The sequence below is a fragment of the Rhipicephalus microplus genome, unplaced genomic scaffold (assembly GCF_043290135.1).
Source record: "Rhipicephalus microplus isolate Deutch F79 unplaced genomic scaffold, USDA_Rmic scaffold_27, whole genome shotgun sequence".
Lineage (NCBI taxonomy): Eukaryota > Metazoa > Arthropoda > Arachnida > Ixodida > Ixodidae > Rhipicephalus > Rhipicephalus microplus.
Genome location: NW_027464600.1, coordinates 147373 through 171296, shown reverse-complemented (window position 1 = coordinate 171296; position 23924 = coordinate 147373).

Below are 23924 nucleotides of genomic sequence, written 5' to 3'. Positions count from 1 at the left end.
AAAAGTTCTTTTTGTACAGAATTCCGTCCCGTAAACAGAATGACGATAAGTTCTTCGAAAACACTCTTGGTGCATTGGCGGCTCGTCCGTTCAAGAATTCTACAAGCGAGTTGAGCTCCCGATCATCTTGTTGTTGCCGAGAAATGATAGCTGCATCAACAACTCCTAAAAAACCTGGGAAATCATCATCCTCTTTAGCCGGTGATTCAATCGGTGACCTTGACAAGCAGTCGGCGTCTAAGTGTTGCCTTCCGCACTTGTAAACTACGGCCATGTCGTACTCTTGGAGCCGTAAGCTCCATCGTGCTAAACGTCCAGATGGGTCTTTCATGTTGGTCAACCAACAAAGAGAGTGATGGTCGCTTACGACTTGGAAAGCGCGGCCATATAAGTACGGGCGGAACTTCGCAACTGCCCAAACGACGGCCAGACACTCCTTTTCCGTTGTTGAGTAGTTGAACTCGGCGCGTGTCAACGTTCTGCTAGCGTAGGCAACCACTCTCTCCACACCATCTTGGCATTGGACAAGAACAGCACCTAGGCCCACATTGCTGGCGTCTGTATGGATGGCTGTTGGTGCATTCTCGTCGAAGTGAGCGAGGACAGGTGAGTTTGTAGACACTGTCTCAGCTCGTTGAATGAAGCTGCTTGCTCTTCACCCCATACAAATGCGATGTCTTCCCTTGTAAGGCGGGTGAGTGGAGAGGCGATGTGTGCAAAGCCTGCTATAAATCGCCGGTAGTAGGCGCAGAGACCCAGAAAACGCCTGACCGCTTTCTTATCAACAGGCCTTGCGAACTTTGCGACGGCTGCTGTTTTATCTGGGTCAGGCTTCACACCTTCGCGACTGATCACGTGTCCCAGGAACTGGAGTTTTTCGAAGCCGAAGTAGCATTTTTCCGGTTTGAGTGTGAGTCCAGCGGACCGTATGGCTTGAAGGACTGACAGTAGCCGCTTTAGATGCTCTTCAAACGTGGCCGAAAAAACGATCACGTCGTCGAGGTACACAAGACATGTTTTCCATTTCAGGCCGGACAGAATGGTATCCATTAGTCTCTGAAACGTGGCTGGGGCTGAGCATAGACCGAAAGGGAGGACTTTGAATTCATAAAGCCCGCCTGGCGTCACGAAGGCGGTCTTTTCTCGGTCGCGCTCATCTACTTCTATTTGCCAGTATCCACTTTTAAGGTCCATTGACGAGAAGTAGCGTGCATGCCGTAGCCTGTCCAAAGAGTCATCGATCCGTGGTAATGGATAAACGTCTTTTTTTGTAACATGGTTCAGCTTACGATAATCGATGCAGAAACGCAAGCTGCCGTCTTTCTTTTTCACGAATACCACTGGCGATGCCCAAGGACTTTTTGATGGTTGGATAACGTCATCCTCAAGCATCTTCTTGACTTGCTGCTGGATTACCTCACGTTCTTTCTGAGCGACGCGATAAGGGTTCTGTCGGATCGGTCTTGCTGTGTCCTCCGTAATTATACGATGCTTAGTCAGAGGCGTTCGACCCACTCGTGATGTCGATGAGAAGCAGTCCTTGAACTGGTCGAGCAGCTCCATAAGACGGCATCTTTCAGTCGGTGTTAGACTCGGACCGATATCAACTGGTGATGTATGTGGAGGTGATTGAGCTGTGGCTTCCCCTTGCATTAGAAGGCAGTCGTGAGAGCAGTCCAGCTCTTTGAGGTACGCCACAGCCGTGCCTTTACCGATGTGCCGGCGCTCATTCGTGAAGTTGGTCAGAAGCACGTCTGCGCGCCCATCCACTAAGCTGACAATACCGCGAGCGATGGCGATGCCTTGGTGAAAAAGAAGGTCAGTGATGCGTTCGACTATGGCGTCTTCATTACAGTGCACGGCGCAACACACGGAAACAAGACTACATGACAGTGGTGGCACGCAGACGTCATCGTCGACCACACGTAACACCCTGGGTTCTTGGTCTGGATCAGTGGTCACAGACTTGTCAGCGGCGAATGTGATCACCCGTCGCGTATGTTGACCACAGCACCGTACTCTCTTAGGAAGTCTATTCCCAGAATCATAGGTTTGCAGCACTCCGGTAGGATCAGAAATGTGGCTACAAAAGCCACATTCTCAATAGTGAGTCTTGCTGTACATTTTCCCGTGGGAGTCATTATCTGGCCTCCTGCACTTCGGATAGAAGGGCCCGTCCATTCCATTCTGACTTTCTTGAGTTTGTAGTACCATCATCACCATCATCATTTTTCCATCACCGCGCCGCGTCTCTCGCGCAGCTGGCGCGAGCTCGAGCTGCGCGAGAAGGAGAACGAGCTGACACGCCTGGCGTGGCGGACGCTGGTAGCCGACGTGGCTCCGCTTCAGGCCAGGAATAAAGTGGCGAGATCGGCACGGCCCCATCGGCCACCTTCGACGCCGTCTCACGTCTCTCCTTCTCTCGTCGCTACATTGGTGACCCGGAGAACACGCCCTTCGCCGAACGGCCCGCTGCCATGTTCCCGCAACTCTGCCCGCCAGTGCCGCCGTTCCAATCGACCTACCCAAAGGTATGGTTTATGCAACTCGACGCCGTTCTTGCGGTGAATGGCGTCACGGACCAGCTGCTGATGCACGCCATTCTTCTCGACGCCCTACCGGTAGAGTTGCGCCATCTCGCTGCCACTTCAAGCACCAGCCCGCAGCCTTACGATGCCCTCTGCACTGCGGTGCTCGCCCGCAGCGGCAACACATACCGTCCGCTTCCGTTTACCCGCACCAAGCAGATTTCCCCGGCGTCGCAGAGCAAGGTACGCACGCAAGCGCACGCAGAGCAAGCGACGGCACGTGACACCGTGGCCCTCGCCGTTTCCGCGACCACCAGCTCAGACGTCTCGGCCTCCTCCTCGCCGCAGCTGCTGGTCAGCTCCTCGACGGTGCCCCCTGCCGCTCCGCCACCTGCCACTGGTGCCAGCAATGGCCTGCCGGGTGCCTCGCCACATTCCACTCGCACCTCCCCGGCCAGCAGCCGACCACCCTCGGCGTCCCCGCTCCCCGCCTCTGTCCCTGTCTCTGTTTCGTTGTCTACGACGGGCCCCAGCGCCGTGCCTTCGCGGAGCCAGAGCCTGCCCTCATCGTCGGCGTCGACACCGGCAACCACCAAAGCAACTGCCACCGTCGCCCCTCTGCCCGTGGCGCCACAGCAGGCACCTGCGTCGAGACCCGGCGTCGCACAGGTGGTTTCGGCCAGCCCCAGTCCTCGCACCTCTGGTGCCCCCCGGCTCATCCAGCCGAAACAGCCACAGATCCTGCCCAAGCTGTCGAGCGGCAGCGCGAACATGACGACGCCTTCGGCAGCGGTGACCACCCGGTCCCAGTCTCCTCGGGCGGCCCAGCACAAGGCCACACCGCGGCCCGCGCCTGTACCGGCGCCGCAGCCTGCGACCACTGTGCAGCGCGGAGCCGCGATGGGGCTCAACACGGGGAGTCCGCTGCTCATCAGGAACCCCGCGGCAGCGCAGCCGGGCATGTTTCCGGCTGGACCTGCGCACGGCACTTTCCTGCTGAACCAGTACATTCCGGGCCTGGGCCACAGCCCGATTCTGATACAAGGCACACTGGGGCAGACCCAGAGCTCTCTGGGACAGATACAGGGGGTCCAGCTGGCCCTGCGGCCACCCCATGCCACGGGCCTGACCCTGGGACCTCAGACGGGGCCCAGGCCCCATGGGGAACATCCAGGACCACCTGGCACCCTGACGCTTGTCATTCCACAGAACCTGGGGCCAAGGCCCAACATCTTTCTGGCACTGCCACGCATGATGTCGCCCCCCTAGTTTGCCATAGTCCCGGGACAGCCACTGACGCTGCAACAGCTGCAGGCCATGCTGCCCACGCAGACCATGCTGGCCCAGCCCACACTGGGTGTGTTCCAGACAGACCAGCACCAATCCCTGGTGCAGATACCGACGTTCACCCAGCCGCAGATACTGGCGCATGCCCACCATCACCACCACCACCACCACCATCATGGCGCCCTGTCGGGACCTCTAATCTCAACAGGCGGCAGTATAGTGTCCTCTGCACCCAGCGCCAACATTGTCACCCACCATCCTGGCATGACCTCGCGACACACGGTCCACTCTCGGCCTTTCCGACCAGGTCCCCGTAAGACCCGCTTGTCGGCTACCACAGCGACCCGGCACTTCCTCCTGCGTCCTCTGCGCAACTCCCAGAGTCGCCCACCAGAGACACACTGCTTACCGATGGCCTATAAACGTTGACAACCTGGACTTGCCAAATGAACACTTTATGAACTGCCGTTCATGTACATAGCATTTGTCGCCCTCTTTCTTTTTTTCTTATGCGTTCAAATCGCGCAAAGCGCTAGGGGGGGAGCCCTGTAGTACCATCATCACCATCATCATTTTTCCATCACCGCGCCGCGTCTCTCGCGCAGCTGGCGCGAGCTCGAGCTGCGCGAGAAGGAGAACGAGCTGACACGCCTGGCGTGGCGGACGCTGGTAGCCGACGTGGCTCCGCTTCAGGCCTGCAATAAAGTGGCGAGATCGGCACGGCCCCATCGGCCGCCTTCAACGTCATCTCACGTCTCTCCTTCTCTCGCCGCTACAAGTTCGTCTGCCAATCGTTCACTCATTATGGAGAAGTCTGCACCCGTATCGACTAAGGCCGTCACTTCAACGCCGTCAATCGTCACAGCAAGGTCGGCAGTCACAGTTTTTTCGGCGAAGTCTTCATCGTCGTCTCTCACGTGTTTCGGCAGCAGTGGGGGTTTTTCGGCAATTCGACGGCTTGCAACCTTCCCCCCAGAGGTCGCTGCTTTCAGTTTCCCCGCCGTGGGCTGGGAGGCTGACCTCTGACGGCGTCAGCAAAACAACGGCGGCTTGGTGAACCAAAGCGAGCTGGTGATGGTGACCGCATCCGGAAGGTAGAAGAGCCTTCCCGCCTGCCAGCCTGGTCGTCGTCGATGGGGGCACGGCTTTCATCGAACTGTCGGCGCGTAGCTGTAGGTGCACTACCGCGGTATTCAGCTCGGCGATGTGGGCAAAAACGGCAAATGTGCCCTGGCTCTCCACAGTTGTAGCAGAGTGGTCGACGATCCGCAGTGCGCCATATGTCGGTCTTCCGCATATAGGGTCACCTGACAGAATCCTGCTGAGCCCAGGCTGCCACAGGATACGGTTCGAGGTACTGCGGCGCTGGCATGGGCGTGGGTCGACGAATAGCGTCTGCATAGCTGTATCCGTTCGGCTGGTACGATACTTCTGGAGCCAATAGACGACGCACAGCATCTGCATAGGTATACGAGTTTGGCCGGTGCGGTGGAGCGGAATATTGCTGAGGAGAGGCAAATGCTTGTCGAAGTTCATGGCGAACTATTTCAGCGATGGAGGCTACCGTGGACTCCTGCTGCGGGGGCGCCTGTGACTGCAATGTGTATTTTGCGTTCTCCTTCGCGATCTCCTCACGCACGATCTGTCTAATCAGGTGGCGTAGAGCAAACTCGTCGTTTGCGGTAAGTGTGGCGGCGCCTGCAGCTGCGCCGGTGGCCGGGCGATCAGACTGTCGGTACCGTTGCTGTAGCGCACGTTCTATTGCGGTGGCCTCCCTGGTGAACTCGTCCACTGTTGTCGGCGGATTGCGCACAAGACCAACAAATAGCTGCTCTTTGACGCCCCTAATGAGATGGGTTAGCTTTCGAGCCTCGGGCATGTTGGGGTCCGCGCGGTGGCACAGGCGCAGCATATCCTCAGCAAACATGGCGACGCTTTCATGCAGCTGCTGGGTGCGTCCTTCAAGAAGGCGTTGTGCGTTTTCGCGTCGGTCCGCGTTACCGAAGGTGTCAAGAAACCGACGACTAAACTCCTCCCATGTCGTCAATGTTGCCTCCCGGTTTATAAACCATGTCTTCGCGCCGTCTTCAAGGGCGAAGTATACGTGGAAGAGCTTTCCATCGAGACTCCAGTAGTTCGGTTTAGCTACCCGTTCGAACTGCTCAAGCCAGTCTTGTGCATCTTCGTTCGGCCGGCCATGAAATGGTTCAGGAATGCGCATATTCTGGACCGTCACCTGTGCAGGACTCCTTGCCATTTCTTGAGTAGGGGTGGTTGTCGGAAGTGTTGCTCCCTTTAAAAGGCCAAATTCTGGTTCAAGACCTTGAAGGTGACGGCTTGAGCGGTGCACAGGCGTCTCCACGCGTGGCTGTCTCGTAGGGCTGGACTCGGGGCTTCTCACAGGGGTGCTGATCATGAGGTGGTAGTACCCCGGCTCCTCCACCAGTGTCGCGGGTTATAAATGACAGGGGGTTTATTTAAAAACACGGACAGTAGGACTTGTAGAGACGCTCTCAGAGAAGGCCGCTAAGATTGTCGTCTTTTTCACTCTGCTGCACTGCGCCTCTCGAACAAATCCGCGTTCTTCGTTGTCGTCGCTAAATGCAGCTATGCACGCGGCAATATATTCCTTTTTTATAGCTTCTTTAGATTTCATCGGATAGAGATTACGTTACTCGGAATGTTTCGTGAGAGTAGGTTCTCACAAGGAGGTTTAAAAAATTTCTAAACCTCCTTGGGTTGTCGTACGAACTGAACGCGTCGCACACGAAGTTTAGCGTTGCCGATACGCAACAAAACAAAACGTTGTGCAAGTTTGCACACAGTAGGAAGATCGAGGGCCCGCACAAATGCGGGGCCATGAAAAAGTCTATGATTAACACCGGAAGCAACGAAGGAAAGAGAAAGACTAAAGGCAGGACGGTTAACCAGTAAAAGTTCGTGGTTGGCGAAGCTGAAAACTAAGTTGAAAGTTTGTGGAAGGAGCTACACCTTAGCGAAGCGAACGTGAAGTACTCACCTCCTTTCTGACTATAGGAAGCAGAATCACTGAAGCGTTGCTTACGCAGAATTACAGGATAAACTTCGTTTCTTCAGGCTGAAGTGTTCTTTTTCATCGAAGCGACCGAAACGCACTCTAGGAGCGGCCTTCTGACATCCCATGGTAGCGTACCGAGCACTCTAAATCGTTACCCACTTTTTTTAGACACACGTGACCGCGTAAAGCTTCTTTACCTAAAAAAAAGGCATTGCATCTGCATAGGGTTCATTTGTCGGGAAAAAAAATCTCGTGGACACCCATAGTAGAGCGAAAGATCCTCTACTGCACTTCTCCAGGACAAATAATGGCAACAATTTGTTGTAGAAGCAACCATAATGCTCCTCACCTCTCCCGCGGCCATGTTTTGAGCGCTTTTCAGCACATATCGTCGGCGAACTTGTTGATAGTACGTACTGAATGTGAAACGGCAGGCCTAGACGGGACAAAAAATTACAAGAATCCCACATACACAGCGCTGCCTTCACATCTGTTTTCTTTCTTTTTCTTAAAGTCATTTTCCTCGCGAGTCCATGTACTCTGATATTTTGTAATTCTTCGTACAAATTTCACTCTAGTGCCTTTCTCCCACTTGTAAATGCTCCTGTTTGTAACACTAAGATGTGCGAGTGTCCCTTGGTTGAAACCCTTAAGAACGATAGTAATCAATAACTGCGGGCAACGATAACGCACTGTGTCCACCATTAACTGACATTAGGCGTCTGGAAGACATCACAGGCTTCAAGGAATAACCAGACGGTTGTGTGGCTATCTTAAGTGTCTACTGTTTGTAAAAAAAGCGTGATAGTGAAAAAAACGTGCCTTATAGCGTAGCCCCTGCGTTTACTGAATCCACCTCGTCAACGCTCTTTCTTTTTTCACCAAATTACCATTTTTTTCGATGGGCTGGGGAGATGCGTTGCAGTTTCCCACGCAGTTTTTTTTTGTGGGGGGGGGGGGGAGGAAAATCCCTATGTTATAAAATTCAAAAGAACAAAACCCTTCCTACCTTGCAAAAGACGCCGTACGAGCCATCATATGAAAACATAACGAAGAACGAAATATGAAACACTCTTTCATTCCATTCTTTAAAAATAAAATATTATATTTAATTGAAATGTACCGTGTTTATTCGCATAGTGGCAGCAATAAAGCTGTTCGGTTTTGGTTTTTGTCAAGCCGCCGTGTATCATCCACGTAAAGAAATACACGTGTACTGCTATTCCTAACGAAAACTCCCTCAGCTGTTTGCACTTAGCTGTTTTTTTTTTCAGGAATCCACCGTCGTTTACTTTTCCAGATGTTCTCGCAAGCTGCGGCCAAACGCCTTGGTCTACGACGTCACCGACACGCTTGGCCTGAGGCTTTCCCCGTAGGGCTATATCTAAACACGCGCAAGCCTGCGCTCCGCCATCGATCCGTCGTGCACGTGTTGTAGCGGAAGCGGGTCGCCACCTGCGCTTCATGCGCCTTCATAAAGGAGCCGGCTGAGCTACGTTTCTTTCCCCGTGAGCACACGTTGCCGCTGGCTTCGCCCGCTTATCCCGTTTCTGCAGGCGGCACAAGACGGTGTTCTCGCTACCCCTTTGTGCCTTCTACGTGCCTCGCGTGTGCATTCGACAAAAGCGAGACGGATGAAAAATGAAGCTCGCCACCACCGACTTAATAGAAGACGTACGCGACTTCTTGAATTCAGTTGGGGATGTGCCGAAGCGAAAAACGTACTGACAGGTACTGCACAATGGGCAAGTTCGTGAAGTATAATGTCGTACTGACGCGAAATTATTGAAGCGAATTCCGTTGCGAAATGTGTCAAATTGTATGTTAATACGCCATTTCTAGCCTTATCTAGAAAACAGCTCAATTTCTTTGGGCGTAGCACGTGTGTGCACTGAAGTGCTGACGTATGTATACTCGTTGGTTGGAAGATTTGATGTTGGCATAAACGTAACTGTGTGCGTGTGTGTGTGCGTGCGTGTGTGTGTGTGTGTATGTGCGCGTGTGCGTGTGCGTGTGCGCGTGTGTGTGCGTGTGTGTGTGTGTGTGTGTGCGTGCGTGTGTGTGTGTGTGTGTGTGTGTGTGTGTGTGTGTGTGTGTGTGTGTGTGTGTGTGTGTGTGTGTTATGCCTGCGAGTCCACAGCGAACGTCCGTGCCTCTGAAAAAGGCAATCTGTGTCAAGGCCAGCCCGCCTGACGCGATCAACAACTCAACGGCGTCATCACGCGACGGCGTCTTTCTGGCGCGCACGTGCAGTGAGTCACCTCAGCAAGCGAGCCCGTCGAGTAAACAACCGGCGTCTTCCTGTCTGGCGGCTGACGCAATGCGCGGCGACGTCACTCATCCTTGGGTGCAGCCGCCTGCAGCGCAGCCTCTCCAGATTCGATGAGAAAGAAGGACGCGGCCCAGCGGCGACCCCATTGGAGGATTCTGGCCTCACGACCAGCGGCGTTTCTGGTTGGACATTTGGGTTGGACCCGGTGCATATAAAAGAAGCCCTGCGGCGCGTCGTGAGCAGCAGAATTATAGGAGAGCAGACATGCGTGTCGCAGTTGAGCTATGTGTTAGCAGACATGCGTGTCGCAGTTGAGCTATGTGTTAGCAGACATGTGTGTCAGAGAAGAGCGCTATGTGATAGAGAGTTGAACTGTGTGTCAGAGAAGAGAGCTATGTGATAGAGAGTTGAGCTATGTGTTAGCAGACCCCTTTGACAGGAGACCCATTTGAGAGCAGACCTATGTGTTAGAGAGGAGAGCTCAACTCTTCGAGTCTCTGTCGGCTCCAGTGCCGAATTTGTAACGCCTCTGTATATATGCTGTACATAAACCTTGTTTAACTCACCGTCGTCTCGTCCGCTCGTCTATCACCTCTGCGCAGAAGCAGTCGCGAGCTGAGAAACCTACGCTACCAAACGGCTGGTGACCTTCCCGGCGGAGTTCGAAGCAGTGGCGCCTTCGGGACCGTGTTGGCGTTGCCGTCTTTCGAGACAGTGGTTGCAGCGGTGAGATTTCGAGGCGCCCTTCGTAACGTCGCCGGAGGCGCGCATCGCAACAGTGTGTGTGTGTGTGTGTGTGTGTGTGTGTGTGTGTGTGTGTGTGTGTGTGTGTGTGTGTGTGTGTGTGTGTGTGTGTGTGTGTGTGTGCTACACCACACGTTTATTATTTGTTTTTAGTCACGTGTCTGTGCGGCGTGACGCGCGCTGTGAGTGAACCGTGTAATGTACTGTTGGGTAACGGAACAATCAGAAGTCGGAAGTTAAGCGCTCATCATTCCCTACAGTTCGTTCTTGCCTATTTCTTTGACGCTGAAACTGAGCTACGATAAAGCAATATAAGAGTAGTACGCACTAAACAAGCAGCGACAGGGTAGACTCGTTAGTATACGTCTGAAAAAAAAAAATGAATTCACAGTGCGAACATGGCAGCATGTAGGAAAAACACGGGTATGGCTATGGAGTGCCAACAGATTATTTATCTGAGGAAAACATATATACACGCATTCCAAAATAACAATAATGAATCAAGCATTAAGAAAGATCAAGGCATATCCAACAAGTAACTGACGCCAGGAGCGGACTTGCCTATTTTGTCATTCGAGAACTGCTTACTTAAACACTGCTCGCCACTTTAACTTATAACAAAGGCTTCAGAGATCTCTGACGCGCCTGTCACAATAATATTTTAGTTTGGTAACGTCTGACAAGCTGGCGGTGCATCCATGCTTGGCACGTTTTAAGGTCAAAAAAGTTAACAACTTTGGTTTGGTTTGGTAATAACCAGTCATAATTCTTGCCAGCTAGTTGCAGTCTATTTAATGAGTTTTAACTTGCATTTATACATTGTTGCTGTGTTATGATTGGTTGCTGGGACGCCTTCGGTATGTTTTGTGAACATTCACCGAGAAGATATACGCATGTAAAGAAACTGACACTTGCTGTGACTAAGCACGTAGGGTAAAGTGGGCGCAAAAAGAAAAAAGTGTTTGCCCGCGCGAACAGATACGAGTACGTAAACAACAAAGGTGTTAAAGCTGGAGGTCCATTTTTTGACGAACACAAGAAAGCTATCATGATCATAAATGAGTATGTGCCACAGAAATGGGGTGACTCCCCCTACTCAACACTGGCCCAGTGAAAATGAAGAAGAGAACAGTGAGCCCTAACAAATGGTTCAAGGCCCCGAGTCGAAGACCCCGAGTACCTACAACGAGACCATACTAGAGAACGGGAAAGGCAACAGTAGCTGCAAGCACACACCGAACTATGGGAGGCCTGCGCCAATGATGACGTGCCCGCATATCTATGAGAGGTGCGACCACTTGGTTTCAGCGCGAGTTCCTCTCTCTGTAGTCAAGACATTTGGGTCTGACTACCTGTGGATTAACATGAACCTTTTTGCGCTGAGAATCAATCTTGTAACAACTTAGCATCACATAGCTAAAGCCTGGCCACAACCTAGAATCAACTGAATTAATCTCTCGAGTCATCCAGTTCCACTATTTCAAGCCTTGCGCCACTGAATGCAAGCATCGTTATTTTGTTTTCTCATAATAATGTGTGAAGCTTTACTTGCCAAAACGACGATCATGATTATGAGACACGCCATAGTGAAAGTTTCCGGAAATTTCTACCAGCTGGTGTTTCTTCAACGTGCTATGAAGGAGCAGATTACGAAGGCCTTTAGCGTTTCGTCTTCATTGAAATGGGACTGTCGCGGCCAGGATCGAAACCCGTTACATTCTGGTCAGGGTCTGAGCACCATAGCGACTGTTACACCGAGTATTTGCGTCATCGCATCTTCAAGTACTCTGAGGTGCATTCGCTGTTGCACAATGAAATCAACAACCAAATCCACGGGACACTCTCGTTGTAGATTGTTTTTCATGTGCTTTGACCGATATGCGTCAGGACCACGGAGCTTTGTCAGCTAAGAAAGAGCGCCGCGATCGGCTTCTCCGCCGGCTATGTGCAATTCTGCAAATCCGCGTCGTAAGGCGTTGCACTTCTGAACGTATAGGTTTCCCTACAAGCTTGCATTTCGCGTATTTTATAAATAATTTTTTTTTCAGAAGCAGCCCATAGGAGCAGTGGCTTCGACAGCTCCCTCAATAGGCACCAGGCAATGCAGTTCACGAGATCTGATGGTAGCACCAGAACACACAGCCTAGCGAATGGGCGCAGCAAAACCGAGTCTTCCTATGCGTCACCCTAGCGAGTAAACGCAGCAAAACTAGACTTGCACGTGCATAATATTTTCTTTTCTAGCTGTAAGCAGGGGGTCATGTTTGATTATGTAAGCGCCCAGGAGAATCGTTCTTTGTTAACGTGCCACAAAGGGCCCTGACACTTCAGCGTGCCAATGTGTTCAGCGAGAGTTTCATTTTCTTGGTATCCCTGGCAGTCGGTACCAGCAATGCCGAGGCGCCCCAAAAAGCATCGTTGCGCCCTCTGGTCCATTGCCGGGTGCTTATAGAGTGTACCGAGCTGCGTGATCTAGTTATCAATGCCTTCGAGATAACCCAAACAACACAGTAGGTGGTCTTCAACTATCACTTTTTTTTTCGAAGAGATGTTGCCGTCCGAAGACACGGTGGAATGGCTGTTTACCGACACAATAAGCTACAAAGGTGGCACAGAAAAGGAACGTTGGCTGGACCACTAAGAGCACACGGCGAATCCAAAGAGTCAGTTAAACGTTACAAGCTTTTTCACTTAGGATACCTATAATCAGAAGAGGGACGGAGAAACGCTCTTGAGTTGTAATTTTAGTGCTCTGCTGCCTGTTCATCGTTTAATGCGTAAACGGACTACAACCGAACCTCGTCGAGTTGTACGCTTCAACTTTGCTTTCAAGTATTTCACAAAAGTTTGTCTTGGGTCTTACGATATGTTCACGGGGCACACCGAATGGTGTAGGAATTCGAGTTGGCTTTGAACAACTTACTTTAACGAGCACATAAGTCTAACCTCAGAGCCGTTTTCGCGCATTGCACTTGAGAAAATGTAACTGCCATGACTGGCAAGCAACACCTCTACCTCTTGGTTAGAAGCGATGTGCCATAGCTGCTATTTCGCGGCTACGGGTGATCGAAATATAGTAGTTTGCTGATCCAGGCCACCAACATCAAATAATATACGTCTGTCAATGTTTTTCTAATTTCTTTCTTTTCAAATTGCTTTTTTATTGAAGTTTAAGGGGGTAACTACACAACGTCCTACGTCCCCGCTACTGCCAATACCTCCCTACATCCCCTATGAACATCCCCACTGAACATGCATTTCCACAGAAATCCAATACAAGCGTCTCGACGAGGGCTCTGAGCAGCGATCCGTGCTGATCCCTTTCAGACTCGATACGGATTAGCTGCTGCTAAACGGTCAGCTGTAACAGCGATGAGGCTGCTTCGGAATGAGGACGATCGCGACCGGAGCATCGCAATGTGGCTGCTAGATTATGATTAGATTTACGTATGTGCAAAACATGATTTGTGTTAGATTGAACCACATGAGCGTGGCCTAATGATACCGGTATACGGGATTGAATATTAAGAAGCATAATCACTGCACAAAGTTGACCTGAACTTTGCACAGATGCAATAAAAATTAGTGAAATGAATGTGCTTGGTATGTTTAAAACAATTTATTTATTCTATGTACATGAGTAGACATTGGTATCAATATGTGGCACAGGCTACTCGTCTTCTCATGCATATTAGTCGCCGGGATAGAGCAGTGAAGTGGAGAACTATGAAAATAGAGCTATGGACGCACACTCACGCACTTAGTTCCAGTTGTTCAATACAAAAAGCGTCCGACCAACATGGAAGTTCGCAAAACACAAAATGTTTCCACACACTAAACGTCTAAACGCCACATAAAGGGTAGCCAAGATGTAACAGCCGAACAATGGGCATTCAAAGAAAGCACTTTACCTGCAACAGTTACATTTGCACAATGAAATGCTCCTCAAGCATGATAATAATAATGGACAATCGCAGTTTACGCTTTTCAAGTTCGGTGAACTTTGCCGTGATTGCGCTCGTATTTTTTAAAGTTGTATTATTGAGATGCTCTCGAGCTTATATTTATAGATCCGCGTCAGTGCAAGTAACTGCAACCCACAGTGTGCTAACTTACGTTGTATGCTAACTGTAAATCCAACTGTTTTCCAATGCAAACGCTTTAAAATCCCAGGCAAATAGATTGGTAAGTATTCCGCGGCCATATTACGGTGTACCTGATATTCTCCTATTTGAATAAACTATGAGCAACGGTTTCGTACTATTGATGAAAGAACTACACTTTTCTTCACCATTTTCGTAGGCATGTTTTGTCCCTAACCGATTCTCTAGGAGCACTGTTTAATCAATGAATCGCTTGTCACATACACCATCCCTAACTCGTTTTAGGCAATAATGAGAGTACCCATCACTTGTCGTTTCCAACCACATCCAGTTAAAGACAAAATTTAAACTTGTCACAAAAGCCATTTAATAAGTAACAACTTGAAATGGGTTATGAATATATAGTTCTATACTAGCAAAAGATACTGAAGTTGTATACCATCGCATAAGCGACGCTGTATGGATGTTATGTTCTGCAGAAAAAAATATACCTGAAAGGCCGTAAAATCCTTAAAATACCACGAGAGGCGGCTCAAGCTTCGAAGCTTATGTACGGTACCTCTTACAACACGCGAAAGTGGCTTAGTCAGTGCCGGATAGGCTCTGTTTGCATTAGCGGTGCCTAAATATGCATAGAACTTCATTTATTCTTCATTTATTCGGTTTCTGTTTCAATAGCCACAAGTGACGCCCAGCTAACTACCGCGCAGTGGGTGACACACCCGTCAGAGCGACCCCCATCCGGTGATGACCGCACCGAGCACACAGCGGCGCCCGCTTGACAAGAGCCGCGGAATGGGGGACTATGTTGACACGTGCGCCGAGCAAACAGACTCAGCCTGCTGTAGAAAAGACACACCACCTACGGTGACCGTCAGAACCAGACTTAATGTGACAGGCCTCAAAACAAAGGAGAACCCCCCCTTCTCGACTGTACGCCGGCTTCGGAAGCCTCGATAACGGTTGATTGGTTTTACGCTTGCTCCCTAGCCTGATACCCGCTAAAGCGGATCGATCGGCTAATAGACTGCGAAACGTCGAAACATAGTTTGATCAAACATAGACGTACAAATGAAAAAGAAAAGTATTTAATGAAAGAAGTTTTTTCGCTCTCTCGTACTTACTGCTTTCCTACCCGGGTTGAAAAAAAGATTAACGTATGAAAAGCCCTTCCGCTGTTGCGAAGATGGAAGCTAGCGGCGGCGGCTGCACGTCATTTTCGTGTCCATTCGCACTTGTGTGCACTTTTGGCACTCCTTCAATTCCCGCACTTCTTCCGACAAATGACACCTGTCTGTCCCAATGCGAGTTCAAAGGGCCACTATTGATAACAGCGCTAGTGCCATCTCCACGTCACGAGACAAGAGCAGTACAACGAGTGGTGGGAAGTGCCGGCTCCAAGTATCGCAACACTAGTTTAAGAGGATTCGCTGGTGGCGATAAGGGTCTCAAGTTGTTCTACGCGTCGTTCTAATCAGAACTGGGGCCTCAAGAAGCTCGGGGACTCGAGAAATTTGCGAGCGACCAGGAAGCACGCGTATAACCCAAGGCGCTCATGGGCTCTTGCGCTCGCATTGTCACAAGACTCCCAAAAAATCGCAGCATAGCCACGGAGTGAATGATGAGTGTGGCGAAGCGTCCGTCGCTTCGTCCGCGCTTCCGTCCGTCCATTCATTCTTGCTTCCGTACATCAGTGCGTCCGTCCGTACTTCCATCCGCCCATTCGTCCGTGTGTCCATTCGTGCGTCCATCCATCTGTGCTTTCGTCCGTCCAGACGTCCGTCCGTCCATACGTCCATGCATCCATACGTGCATTCGTCTGCCCGTTCATCCGTTCATTCGTCCGTCCGTGCGTCCGTCTGTGCGTCCGTCCATGCATCTGTCTGTCTGTCCATCCATCCGCGCGTCCGTTCATGCGTTCGTCTTCTTGTCTGTCTGTCCTTGCGTCCATCCATCCATCCATCCATCTAGTGAACACTCCAGGTATACCGCCATCTCGCATCTTTTCACCATATATTGATCATAGAGAACTACCGCCAACAAGTGGACATTTCAAGGACTTAATGAGAGGTGGCTACCCACTACTAAGCACTATACTCCTCCTCCTCCTCCTCCTCCTACTACTACTACTACTACTACTACTACTACTACTACTACTACTACTACTACTACTACTACTACTACTACTGCTACTACTACATACATCGCGGACGCACGACCCACGGCTACTAAAATCGAAATCTAGCGTGGGCCCCCCAAGGCGTCCTGGATCGCTAGGAAAACGATGCAGACGCAGCGCTGTCCACGTCGTCACATAATTTGAATTTCGCCGCTTTTGGCACTTCTTACGTTTGATACAACGCTGCCTGCGTTTGCCCAAATTCTCAAACTGTGCGGTTCGTCCAAACGCAAGAGCCAGCTGCGCAACGCAGTCTGCAACTTACGAAACCCAATGTATTGAGCCCCTGATTGAGCCCCTGATGAAACTTTTTAATGTTACCTTGGGTTTAACGTCCCGAAACCATATGTCTATGAAAGACGCCGTAGTGGAGGCCTCCGGAAATTTCAACCATCTAGTGTTCCTAAAGTGCCCGTAAACCACCTCCAATATTTTTTCAAGCATTTCAAGCAAACACGCACATCGTGTCCAGTGTGCCGTCGCGAATAATGATTCTTCACGTGGCAGCGCTACGAGCCACCGGTGCGCCACGAATTCCAAGAAAAATTCCCCTAAGCTTTCCGGACATTTCGGGCCTCCACGTGACGCACCGTACGAATATCTCTGATGCCTCTCTGTGCCAAGCAACTTCAAACAGAATAGACTAGAACAAACGCAGTGATGCAAAGTGAGCGCTCCTGCACACAACCCAGTTGCGCAACCCTTTCATCTAAATGAAATCAAAGATCCATAATAGCGTGCGCTCAGAAAAAAACGAAATAACAAGGCTGTACACTGCATCGGTTACCACCTTTCCTTTCGGACTCAAGCAAATAGTTTGGCGCGTGCTCTGTTTACACTCCTGGACTTGATTTGTTTTCCGACAGGCGAAATGTGTATCCTAGGCGCCACCGATGAATGCACTGCACGCAAACAAATCGAATTCATGACCAGACGACTGCGGGAGACGTGACTAAAGGAAGAGGCACGCCGCGGTGACTGAGGAGACAAAACTATAAAAGTTCGGTGCGCCGTTACTTCGGTGTTTGCCAAAACGCGCGTGGGCACGTGGCGGCCTCCCGTGGCGGCCTAGGTAACTACGTGGCTTGCATTACTCAAATCATTGAATGAACGTGCTTATGGGTATATGGCACGGTTATAGGGGTATACGGAGGAGATGGAAACAAACAGCGTGAGCACGGCACAGGGATAAAATTAGAGACGAGGGCGCTGAACTAATTCAGCGAACCAATTTTGGACTAGTTCAGTGTCCTCGGCTGTCGTCCTTTCTCCGTCCCGGGTCCAGCGCTGCTTGGTTCCGTCTTCATCGTGTACCGTCCAGCCCCCATAGGCGCACTTCTGGGTACAAGACATCATTTGTGGAAAGAAAAGTTGGACCGTCTCTCCGAAGATATGATGGGATGCGAATCAGCAGCGTTGCGCACGGGAGGCGTCACGGGTTGGACGGCGGTAACGGGTGTGCTGCGGTGAGCACTGAAAGATTCGTTTGAAGCGATGGCTGGCGTAGGTCTTGTAGGTTGCACGTAGATACATGTTTGAACGCATACGTTATGCGCACGTCATGTTTATAGCACGTGAAACGACGAGTCGGCGGTGCAGCGAGCGGTGGTTGCGGCCGGCGTTACGGGCGAACGGACGAGGCGGCAGCTGCAAGCGCGCGGGCGAGGGAGAGAGCGACGTCAGCGCGCACTATGGTGGGAGCGTGATGTCTACGCACAGCAGCGGCGTGACCTACATGGCACCGCGCCAACACCTGCGGCAAGTGGCGCGTTCGTATGGAGGTACAGTGTTGCACAGGCTAGTCAAAGACCTGCATCTAAAACGTGCAGAGAGAACCCATTCGCATAAGCGAAGTATAGTCTACGCCACCTGAGGGAATCGAAGAAGCAAAGTGATGCAATCCCCAGTGAACAAATCAAAGCGGGAAGTGTACACAGCGTCTGCCTCATTCCGCAAACAATTTTAGTGTGCGAAGCCGTACAACGCGCTGCTGCACGTATGTTGGAGTACGGGTGTGCCATAATTCAGCATTCGGTGCACGTGCCCGCCAGCGCGGAAGCGAGGCGCAATCCTGGGGGATACGGCAACTCGGTGCTGGAGCCGCCGAAGCCACTACCCGTCGTCGCGTATACGGTATTGCCTCGCCTTCGTATACTTTCGTGCAGTGCGCGCCATTCTTCCAAAAGAGATGCCTCGGTATGACGCGATGCTTTTGCCATGGACACGCTTTTTACTATAGATTACTCATATTCTGCTATCCAGCGTCGCGACGCAATTTTGGAAGAATATGTGGAGCCGTAGCTACGTCTGCCCCTCAGTGCACGAATTTCGAATACACGCTGCAATGGAATGAAGTCACGTATTCGGAGCGGAAGCTAGCTGGCTTCACGAAAGATGTATATTGAACGCATACTGTTTGCGAGACTGAAACGTATGTTAAGAGTGAGGCACTAACAAAAAATACATAACAAGAAAGGAAATTAAATATATGTAGAAGTAGCTTGGTTTGATTAACTAGCACCACTGGAAGGGTAAATAAAATGGTAAGGGATACTAATAGGAGCACTAACAAATACAAAAGCAATGTAGGCAACCAAGCGGTGGCATGCAGCGTTCTCAAGTGCTGCATTACAGGTCCGTGAAACCTAAAGAAGCATACATAGCAATATGTGTGGTTCTGTGCTGAGGTATATAGTGGGCACAACTCTATATTTTATTGTTCTCATGGTGGAGAACCACCTGAAATTTCGGGGCAAAATGGTAGATAGTAAGCTTTATTGAGATGAAATAATAAATATTAGTTTTACTCAGAGCAGTCCTAATAATGCATGAAAATAAAAACATTCTTTTTGCGTCGATTCTCACTGTCGAGAAGTTTGAGTCAAAACCACACACAATCACAGACATGACATGGATATCCAAACTCCAAAAATAGAATTTCACGCTGAATCCAAGCGTTCGAACATCTCCTAGACCTTCGGGCACGTCGTCATTGGCATTCTATCACTCTAGGTTCCTCCCGCAGCTGCCGTAGCATTTCCCGTTCCCTAGTATCTTTCGCGTATTCGAGGGGTCTTCGGATCGCCGCCATCGCCTCGCAGCCATTTTAACTTGCGGTGCCTGTAATCTTCTTCATATTTTTAAGAGACCAGAAGTGAGATGGTTTTACCCAATTTATGCGGCAGATATTTTTTTAATATGATGACAGTTTTATAGGCCGCGCAGTGGCACTGTTGCACTCTCCCCAAAATTACGTCTAGCTTAAACAACTTTTCGGTTAATAAGCAAAGATGAAAGCCTGTAAAACGCAACAAAACAGACAAACATACCTTCCAATGACAACCTGCTTGGGCGAAACATACCGTAATGCGTAACACAACAAAGATCATGTAAAACTTTACTTAAGACCACTGACGACTTGGACACTGGATGCTGCCCAGTAACATTATTTCACACTATCGTTTATCTTAATGCCTTTCCGAGTAGCAACCGCACTACATCAAACCATAATACATGTATGCTCTCGCGAATATCAATCGAAGGAAGGTGCCGCACGCGCGTACCGACCGCCTCCACGTAACCGTCTTCTCCCTCTCTCCACTCTTTCATCTCCCCCATCCCCCTCTCATGCGCAGGGTAGCAAACCGGCTGCCTAGAGGATGGTTAACCTCCCTGCCGTTCTTTTCCTCCTATTTTCCTTCCTTCAGGATATTTGGAATTAATTCAATCTCACTCACTCACTCACCCACTCAATCCACGTGACATCTAAACTCGCTTCGCGATTTCATTGACGCCACATCGACTCACACAACTGCGCCTCGAATTCGGCTCGGGCAAAGCATAAAACAAGGACGCGTTACGTGGCCAGAGACATGTCTATAACACAAGTAAAGAGCTAGTGTTTATAGTTCCTGACACACACACAGATAGAGGGCGAGATAGAGAGAGACGGAGAGAATGAAGTAAGTTTAACCAAACGATATTGCCAGTCGACTACCGTGTTCTTAACGAGGTAGAGAGGGTGAGGAATAGTAAAATGGGAGAAGAGTCCATGGGGACACTACAAACTCGTTATGATTACGGCAATGTCCTACGATAAACAAGTACGCTACGTTTTCTCGGTCAATTCCTTGGAGTGGGTATATGCCACATTTTAAAGGAATCAAATTAAATGTATGCCTGCTTAGTACACAACAATTATGATGATTTGCGGCGTAGTGGGTACCCTAAAAGTGTGTTCGTGGTAGTTACCCAAATAGAGTTTTGGGAAGGCTCTGAAAGGCCGCTTTTTCAGCTTTTGCTGTGACTGTGCTGCGTGTTCAGCACAGGCCTAGCAGTTTTTTTTACATGCGTTATCTACACGTCCACTTGGAAACACCAAACATCATCATCATCATCATCATCATCATCATGAACATTCTTTCCATGAAATATCCTCACAGAGTGCGTAAAGGAAAGGGAACAATCTTTTTTTTTTCTTCCAGTGCTTTCGACATCATGTCGTTTAGTCATACGGCATTTAGCGTATTTTCGCCCAAACGAAAAACAACAGTCCTGCGTTCAGAATAAAGACTTTCTTCTTTTACAGTAAAACTTGGCAGTGCCGCCTACACAACAGTTGCAGTCTTCAAGTTGATCCCGTGTGAGTGCTTGATTTGTCTAAGCGAACGAAATAAACAGCTTGCTCGCTGTGCTGTCAATGCGAGAGTGGCCAATGTGCCATAGAAATGGTCATGTATTATCGTTTACAGCTAAAACACGTCGTCGAGGTAAATATCCCTGTTCTTTCAAGCGTAAAAGTGTGGTGAATTGTTTGTACAGACCTTTTCTGAAATACCAAAAGTGTCACTTGCAAAGCGTGCTTTGCTACACAGCTAGCCTGTGTGCAAGGAAGCTAACTTCATACACAAAAGGAACATCAGAGTTTACTCTGCCTAGCAGTCACACTGTTTTTTTTTATAGCCATTATTTGTCCCCTTACTTCCTACAAAAATCGAAGGTACTTTCAACATCACCTTACCTCAATTCTCCAATAATGCTAGCAGGCGTTACTCCATACAGAATGATCCACGACTTTGAGTTACACGAATCCAGTTTTCACACTGGCGGAACGTAATGAGATATCAATGCGAAATGAGTGAGAAACAAAACAAATTTAAACGAAGCTGTCATGCGAGACACAACAAATAAGAGGTGCTTTGCTTCAAGATGCAAATCTGCCGTCACTTTCAGTTCGAGAAAAACAGAAATGGAGCATGTACCCAGCCAAATAGCTCCCATGTCCTGCCATCCTATTTGCATTGTTGTCCCCATGTGTGGCTTTCGTTATCAGTAAAGACAGATATTGTAGTCTGATATTCAGTAAATCGATTCTCTTTGAAACGCTCTGTTTTTTTTTACGAAAGAGGAACAACCCCAAATTACAACGTACAGACAGCCAGGAAAACGCAAGTGGTTCGCAGGGTCATTGGCTTAACGCGGCAAGCCAGATCCAACGAATCAAGACAAGCGCATCAAAGAGCAAAGACGCCATTAAGTACAGCCATCAACGACAAACTATTCCATTTTATAATCAGTTTTTTATTGCGTTTCATATATTCGCTTCATTCAGTAATCACTGAGGCCCGAAAGAACCGCATAGAGGCACCTATTCATTTGTAAACTCTAGCATATAAGGACGCTACTGCTGTCCTTCCGGAGAAGATGTGTGTTCACCTGGTGTACGAAAACTCGAAAACTACCATGCCCCTCCATTTCCCATTACACTGTCCCCATTTTTCACGCAACTCGAATCGGCTATGCAATGCAGGCCCGATTCTATAAATGCGGGCACATCGTTCCATCGCATCGCCTCTATTCCGTTTCAAGGAAAGAAAGGACGAGGGTTTGAGAGGCCTCTATCTACTTCGTTCTCGTCTACATCTTCATATATACTTTCATTTCCCCACCTATTTTGGACCCTCAGCTTTGCATTTATTTACGCCCATTATATGATTCGCCCTCACCACGCTCCAGATGTTCCGTTCTATCTCCCTCTATCTAGTTCACCCATTTGACCATTGTAAACTCAAGTTCACTTTTGTGATTTTTTTCTCTGTCTATCTCTGTCCCCAGTCCATCTTGCCGCATTTCGCATTAAACCGGAAGTCAGAAAACGCGCTTCCGCTCGGGGGCTCGGAAACCGCCACTCGGAAAACTAATTTCCCTATGGTAATGGCCGCTGGCTCCGTCGAGCGACGACTGCTGCCAACACCATGCGAGGTCACCTCGGTGCACCCTTCCGAAGCCACACCCGTGTAGTTTGTCACACTGCCATTCCCATTCTTCCAGTCACGCTTCCACCTCATACAATACGAGCTCTTCACTCCCAAACAGCACCGGGGCATCTGGCTTCATATTTCGTTTTTATTGCCTGATGGCACTGCGTTGCTTGCGCAACGCATTATGGTTCCCCGTTTAAATTAACATACTTTATTCGGAAGAGTCATTACTCACCTGCTTATAATCTAATCCACGTGAGCAACTTCAGGTGAGAAGGAGTATGAATACCAGCAAAAACTGAGATCTAGTGGCTCCCACTGCAATAAGCATTCCGTTTGTATATGGTGTGGGCTCCTCTACGGCAACGTTCATTTGGCTCAGTTTCGCGACTGCCTGCAATTTGTTTTCTCAGCTGATCCCAGCGTATTGGCGTCTCTGATAATCGTATCATGGTTTCGGGACGTTAAACCCCACAAATCAATCAATGATCCCAGCGTATCGACGTCTTGTAAGCACTCTGGTACAGATTGGACTACTCCAACTACCTGTTTGCGTGTAAAGTGGAAAGAACTTTTCTTGGGTAGAGAAGCCTTGTCACTGTAAAGCAGTGCCCAGTGATGGCAAGATGATTGATGTAGTGCTTCACGAGTACAATACTACTACAGGTTTCAGAGTAACAGGTAAGTGTTGCTTCTGAGATGTGCTAGTAGGGAAGTATAGGGTAGACACATCGCGAGCCTGTTGAGCTAAGACTCACCTTGGCAGCGAAATTCAACTTGGCCCTTATGAATTCGCTTGAGATGACTTGAATTGTGGAGCCAACCTAAGTGCATCTTTTATCGTGCGCCTTTTGTGACGTGGTAAGTGTTTCGCTGCTACAATACACGACTTTCGAAAAGCTCTGTCCCTGCCGAGACTGCATTGTTCAAACGACACACCGACAAGCTGGCAAGAAAAAACAACGACCCAGGCGTGACGACGCGAGCCGCTCCATCATGTGAACGTTCCTGTGAATGTTCAACTTCGACAAGATCATTCACTTCCTTCAAGAGAAGTTCTTAATTTTTACTGAAATTCTACTTCTATTGCCGCAGTCATGACTGTCCATGCAAATGAACGCATCTGTAAATCTGCTTTATCTTTTTTTTTTCAATGAAAGCCGAGTGAAACAAAAATGTATACTCGCGCACGCTCGACAACTTTCGTCTGACTCAAAACCCTATCTTAGGCGTCCATAATTAAAAATGTCGAATGAATAAGGATCAAAATAACAGCACAGAAATCGCTGAATTCGTGAAATACGTGACATCTGTTCGATGAGTTGAACTGACACAGGCAAACATCTTCTTGTTTAACGATTTGTGGGAAAGTACCGAAATCTACAACCCAAGCAAAATAAGGATATGCGATGCAATTAAAAGCAAATAAAACGAGGTACGAGCGACCAATCGCCACGTAAAGGAAACGATCGCAGAGGAAAGGGTTAGCAGTCGGTATTCGGGAAAAAGCATTA